Source organism: Marmota flaviventris, chromosome 7, assembly GCF_047511675.1.
Source record: "Marmota flaviventris isolate mMarFla1 chromosome 7, mMarFla1.hap1, whole genome shotgun sequence".
Taxonomy (NCBI): domain Eukaryota; kingdom Metazoa; phylum Chordata; class Mammalia; order Rodentia; family Sciuridae; genus Marmota; species Marmota flaviventris.
In genome coordinates this window covers 28,490,411-28,497,781 of record NC_092504.1, presented here as the reverse complement: position 1 = coordinate 28,497,781, position 7,371 = coordinate 28,490,411, and the positions used below count along the sequence as shown (strand labels likewise).

Here is a 7,371-nt window from a genome sequence, read left to right as displayed (position 1 = left end):
ACAGATTACAGAATATAAATTAATATACGTCAATTGTTTTTTGAAAGCTGTTTTAATGTGGTTTCTATACATTACACATTATTGTAATCAACACCAAAGTTAAAACATCAGCTACTTCCAGTTTTTGTTCATCTTTCATCTATCCATGAGTAGTTGGGTGTATTGTTTACATTTGTTTTTTATCTAATTTATTTTTGACTTTAGGCAATATTTACCTGAATAAGTGATTTCTGCACACCTCAACTTCAGGGTGGCAGGCATTCAAAGACCCTGAGAACAAATTATAAAGAATTTCTATGAAGTGTTTATTGTTCCATCCTTAAATTCCAAAGACAAAAAGATCTCATGTATACTCCACTGGCAAGTAGAGCAAATGCGTTCCAGATGTCAATCGTCGTTCATTTAAACATTATTTTACTTAGCTCATTAAATGCTAATTGTGGACAGACACTGTATTGAGAGCTGAGAAATAACTAGACCAGTGACAGAAATAATATAAAGTTTTCTTAGTCTGTCATTGTAATACTACACTTGATCTTAGCCAAAAGACCGAGAAGCAATCTGTCATTGTAATACAAAGTCACATTTCATTATGCATTGGTTCTGCCACTCATTATTAAACACCTTTTACTTGAAGTCCTCTTTCCCCCCATACCCCTCAGTCCACATTCTCCAGAGCTCCTGGATCTAAGCTGACTTGATCTCCTTCACAATAATGATATTGTACTTTGAGAGGAATCCTTTTTTTATTTTTTTAATGGAAGAATGACAAGGGGGCCATTTTAAAGTGCAAATGCTTCTCTACATAGCTGGATTTGTGACAAGTCATCACCCATAGAGGTCATAATAAATATATTAGCCCAAAGATTGGAAAGAAAAAGGTAAACAATGGGATTTTTAATGCATTCAAACAGAGATAAAGATTTAAAGGAAAGAATGAAAAACACCTTCAATGACCTCCAATGAGAGATCAAATCTGTTTATCCCAATTTCACATTCCCTTCCCTGCTCCTGATATACACTATTTCTGAGGAGGATTTATCAATAATTGTTGAGGGCCACAGACTGCGGCAAATAATAAGAACAAAATTTTATAGTGATTTGAAAGTGTGAAAGAGGTGAAGAAGGAAGCAGGGAACAGGGTCTGAGTTTCCTTTGCATTTTCTTTTAGGATTTGTTTGGTCTGGTGCTTTCTCCTTTTACTGCAGAGGCTGGAAAATGAAAATCATCTAGATGAGCAGCTAGGATTCTGAATACAGATTTGATTTTACAAGTTAACATTACATGCATTCAAGTAAGTTTCAAAATTAGAAATAGGAGTTATGTTGCAGCTCTTTGGTTGTTTTCTCCAGTTCATGCAGAGGTGAATCTGTCCTTTACTTTCCACAGCCTGTCAAGTGCAGCAGAAGTTATTCCTGAAGCTTCCTGTGGAGCTAGAGTTCCATAGAGGAATTTGAGAGATGGGAAAAACCCTCAAACTGGTATTGTACTGAACAGGAGTCTTCTTCAAGTACAGAGTGAAACTGGTTGCAGTTCTACTAATGGTGGGGCAAAACATAACTGATTGGATATTGGATCCTGCACACTTCCCTCTCTACCCCAGAGAAACAGCTTTTGGGATGCTCCCTTTCTCAGCTGTATTATTGTATGTAGTGTTAGGAGCTCCCTAATATAATTGACTCTGAACTTGTTTGCAGCATGAGTCAAGAATTTTTCATTATATATATTTATTTATTTTTAGTTGACATACTCTTTATACCTTATCTGTGGGATATGCTATAATTTGATGTAGATATATAATATGTAATGATCAAATCAGAGTTATTAGCATTTACATTTCCTTAAATGTTACAACTGTGTGTGTGTGTTCTGAGAAATTTTAAGCTTTTCTCTTGTAGTTACTTTGAAATGTGCAATTATTATAGACTGTAGTTGCCCAATTGTGCATATAGTAAAAGAACTGCTTCTCCCATTGAATTTTGATACCCGTTATCCACCCCTCCCAATTCTCCCTCCCACTCCCCTTCCTTGCCTCTAAAGACCTCTTTTCTATGCTCTGATCAAGAACTTTTATATATTTTGATCCACAATGCTATGCTGGACAAATCATAGAGCTCATAAATAATAATTGAGCAAGTTGAAATTTAAAAAATGAACATTATACACTAGAACATATACATAATTATATATGTGCATGTTACATGTCTATATGTATGTATATATTAGATTATTTTTTCAAATTACAGTTTTGTCTTCAAGAATAATTACTAAATTGCTATTTATTACTAAAATATATGAATTTAGAAGTCCAAATGCTCTAGGTGCAAGATGAATATTTTTAGATAGATATCACTGTATAAATTACTTACATAACACAAAGAGCAATAAGAATATAATAATTTTCTTTTGTTTGTGTTTATTAATTTGGTTGGGGACTGTGGAAAGATTTGGTAAGTATTAGGAATAAGATGCAGGTCTTGGAAATATAGTTTCCTTCTTAGATTTTAGTTCTGGATTTTTATATATTTATCCACCTGAGGAATTTTAATTATTATTATTATTTAGTAAGCATTTAATTTAGAACTTATTCCAGTGGTCTAAGTAGCTTATCTTTCCTACTATCAAAGGTAATTTAAATTCTGGATTGGAGGATGAATAGATCAAAGGGTTATACATTTATGTGACTTATCACAACTTTATTGTTTATAACATATTCCCCTTTTGTGGCCTTATGAAACTGAAACTTATATAGGCTCCAGCATAAATTATGAGTTAATGTTATGCGTTTGATCAGAGTATGTCTGATTTTGTGGCTCAAGAAACTTATGTAGTTAAGCTACATATTCTGAATAGAGACCAGTAAGCATAACACCTTCAAAAGAATGTACGTGTCTGTGTGAGTGTATGTGTATTCATTCTAGAAAAGCATTTTATATTTTATGAAAATAATCTTGCTACTTTCTAAGTTGGAAAATAGCAGTACATAATGATTGTTTATGGAACTTGCAATACAAATTCATTTCACACCCATTTTTTGGCATCTTCCTTTGGGGACCTTAGGGAAACTTGAATTCAGGGGTATCATCTTCTCTGGTTTTCTTCTTCCAAGTATTACCTATGTTTCACTAGTTCAAACCAGCCTGGGCATGAAGGAGTTCACATTATTGATAATAACAGGCCTGCTCTGTCTCCAGTTCTTACTGTCAATCAATAGAAACCCAGAAACTGCAATTCACTCTTAACCAACTTCTGAAGATCCTAGGGCATTGTCACATTTACTCTCCAACCCACTGTCTTCTTACGCTTGTGTATATGCCACTCAAAAGAATATAAAAGTAACTGCTCTGAGTTGAGTAGTTCGGTTTTATTCTCTTTCCCATGTATTATACTTTAAAAACAGGCATATAAGCAGTATAGAAATAATCACTCAAAAAATCCTTTCTGTGTATCAAGATTTTATTTAAGTTCTTGGGAACAGACAAGACCAGAGACCAGAGTTTGATCTTTATAACCACCTCCCTGCTAATCATTTGTTTTTTGACAAAGTACAAGGATCTTGAGTCTTTTTCCCTTTTGGCAAAAACACCATGATCTCTTCTTACAAATGGATGCCTGGGGGTCTGTTTTAAGAGCGTTCCCAAAGGATTGATGTGGTGGGGAGATAGCTAACACCAGGCTTGGCTAAATCCACTTCATTTGAATGTATTTATTCTTTAAATTACTTATGTAGAAAGTGACTTTTTCTTCTTGTCTATATAACTGTTTGTATTCTGGTTTTTGTTATTTGTTTTGTTTTTGGTACTAGGAATTGAACCTAGGGGTACTTAATGACTGAGCCACATCTCTAGACCTTTTTATTTTTTATTTAAAGACAGAGCCTTGCTAAGTTGCTGAGGCTGTCTTTGAACATGCGATCCTCCTCCTTAGCCTTCTGAGCCACTGGGATTACAGCCATGCTCTACTGTGCCCAGCTTGCAGTCTGTTTTTAATCCACCAAAATACTATAATGAAAAAAAAAATACTCTGAAATAAATAATACCATATCTTTTGTTTTGTATTCTTAATGTTGTTTTTACTAACAGTATGATTGTGTCATTAGATGCCATCTTTAGCTTCATAAATCTAGTTGAAAAGAAGAGTGCCCTCACCAATTTCATATGAGCTAAAATATAATTCCTTATTGTCTCTCCAAGTAGTTCATGTAGGTTAGAGGAGATATAATGGATAATAATGGTGGTGTGATATACAACTTAAGCTCAATAAGTAAAATGCATATAAAAGAAATGGAGACTAATAAAGTTCTGAGGTTTTATAAAGATACAGCATAGAAAATGCACTAGTTAAGTAGAACAGAGTTCCTATTTTCCAACCCAAATTTCAAAACAGTATAATTCTTTTGAATAACCAGATGACTTAGGAGGTAAAATATCCCTCCTCTCTAAAGAATGGGGACTTGCTTCTAACTGAAAATTAAAGTTCAAATTCAAAACATGCCTTAACTAGAGCAAGAATGTTGAATGCATCTTTAGTCTTGAATTAAATGTTCAGTACTTTTCTATTTTTAAGTTGGATCATATATGTTTAAACGTACTTTTCTCCAGCCTATGTATCTCTAATGCTCCAATTCACCCCCATTGTTTTGGGAGGGGATATTGGAGCTTGAACTCAGGGCACTCAACTACTGAGCCATATCTATCTATCTATCTATCTATCTATCTATCTATCTATCTATCTATCTATCTATCTATTAGAGACAGGGTCTCAGTGAGCTGCTTAGTGCTTCACTGTTGCCGAGGCTGGCTTTGAACTCAGGATCCTCCTGTCTCACGCTCCCAAGCTGCTGGGATTACAGGCATGCACCAACACACCCGGCTTCACCCACATTTTAATTATAAATGTGCTGAAATTTCGGGTGCAAGTCATTGGACATAGAGCCTGGCATTTCTAGCTGGATGAAATTTTATTGTTCATTTCACTTGATCTCATTATTTTACAGCTGAAAAAATTTGAGGCTAAAATAGAGTATGACATATCCTCAAGGTTACATGGCTATTTTTGTAGCCAAATCTGCATTTGAACCCAGAGTGATGGCATCTCAATTATTTGTAATTTTCTTTATTCTCTTACCTTAGAAACCATGATTTGTTTTCAGTCTGCACAATTTGAGGGAGTAAATATGCAAATAAAATAATCTGCAACATTTTTGTATGAATGAAAGGTGTCAAAATTAGGGAAAAAAAAAACAATGAAGGAAAAATGTCACCTTGGGCCACAGAAAAATGTCTAATGCCCAAGGATTTGAGGAATTAGCAGAATTTCTTTGAACAATTATCATTGACCTAAAAGCCAACAAATAATTCATGTAGTCAAATTATTCATTGTTCTTAGGGTTAAATATACTTATATTTTCTTTTAGATTGCTTTGGAATATAGAAATTGAGTGAAAATGATTTTTTTGAATCCAAAGATGCTTTTACATGATATAATTGTTTGAGATAGGATATTTATTGCAAGACTGCAAACTGTGTGGGCCTTAAATATTTCCTGTTTCAATTTAATTTATTCTTAATTCATACATATAAAATAACCTGTTCAACTCTTTTTTTTTTTTTGTCCTATGGCTTCATTTTGAGTCTTCTTTTTTCTACAGCATTTTTGCTTCAGTACCTTTTCCTGTTTGTTTTTTTTTAAAAAAAAAAACTAATCAACTGTATGGAGTATTTTAAGTGATTAATGGAGAAGACAATTATCTGCCTAGAATTAAATATGCCATCTTTTGTATGCATAGAAGACAATGCACTCACTGTAGGATTTGGCCAGTGCAAGGAAATGAATAGATGAATATAATTCTTGCAACTCCAAAGGATCTCAGTAGTCCAATTTAATGTAATATTTTTGTGCTCAACTAGAGATTACAGATGGTGATATTTGGAAATTAAATGTTCAATTTGTGTATCTTCTACTGCTAAGACTAAGTATAGACTAATGTCCATTGTAATTGTAGAATCTCCATTAGAATATTGATTACTCTGATTTTGTTTGTAGCCCTACCATCGTCAGCTACACACTGGACATACTGAACATCTCATTGTTTAGAACTGTTTGCTGAAGATGTTTTACTGTTAGAGATTCCTGAAGAGAAAATTTCATATACAACTATGAACTTTAAGTCTTTATCTCACATTGGGATGTATGATGCGTAGAATACGTGAAGGAATTCTAAATTTTAGACGCTGTCTGTCAATGCATGAATAATTATATGACTGCTAAGAATTATTCCTTCTTCACCATTTCAGCTTTTGTTGAAACCTCTGTGTGAAAAGAAGTTCTGACAAATAAGCATATGAGTTTATTCGTCTTTGAAGATTTATTAGCAATCTACAGATAGAAAGGAACTAACATCAGGCTATTGCTATTAAATTTTTAGAAATACTACCCACACAGAAAGTTTTCCTGACCTTGCAGCTAATAAAATGTTTTAATGTATCAGAATCAGCAGAGTATGTGGGTGGATAAGCCACTGAGCTAATTAGTCATCCCTCTCCCAAGAGCTGTGTATGACTTAGTGGTGTGTGTTTAGCATCACAAGTAAATCAACATTGTTGGGCTAGGAAGCATCACTTCTGAGTCACTTTTATAACTATGCCACCTTGACTTTCCAATAAAATCCTCCAAGTTTATGACTCTCATGGCTTGTAAAAGTAGAATGTAGCAGGAAGGAAAATTGATGCCTTGCATAATCATATGATAATTATAGTACACTAGCTTTAAGAGTCAGAATGGATACCTGAGTAATGAAAAGAAAGATGCAAATATGTCAGTTTGAATACATAAATGAACAATGGTGAGTAAGTCACTTTTATTAAGGTTGACCCAAAGCCATTACTCTGGCATTTTTTTTTGCTTCTTTTCTACCTTTACTGTTTTAGGATGTGGAGAAAGTTGAAGAGAAAAAACAATAAATTGGATCCGTTGGGGTTGAATCTGAGGCAGGTACTTGCATGGGAGAAGCAAAGAAAACTTGTGTAGCTCGCCTTGAGAATTTTTCCAAAATGCAGAGAACAAGCACAGATAACAACACAAATTATTAAATTTCTTGCATTTTATATTTTGTTTTTAATTTTTTCTTATATAATTACAATCTGTTTATAAACATTTCTATTTTAGGTTCTCTGAGTAAATCTTATGAGGCAGGCTAGGTAAAGACTACTGTGATTATTTTAATTGTACAAATAGAAAATGAAAAGCAGAGAGATAAAATCAACTGATAAATATTATACAGTTGGAAGTGTCAAGACATAATAATATCAAGTTCATAAGACTCATGACCACATGAAGAGTTGACAGCAGAAGGAAAGTAGAATTAAAAGA

The 7,371-nt window shown here is 33.6% G+C and overlaps 1 pseudogene; it reads right to left on the bottom strand.

Moving 5' to 3' along the window:
* Nucleotides 1-416: 416 nt before the first annotated feature.
* Nucleotides 417-561, bottom strand: LOC114100902 (U2 spliceosomal RNA; annotated as a pseudogene).
* Between the last annotated feature and the right edge of the window lie 6,810 nt (nt 562-7,371).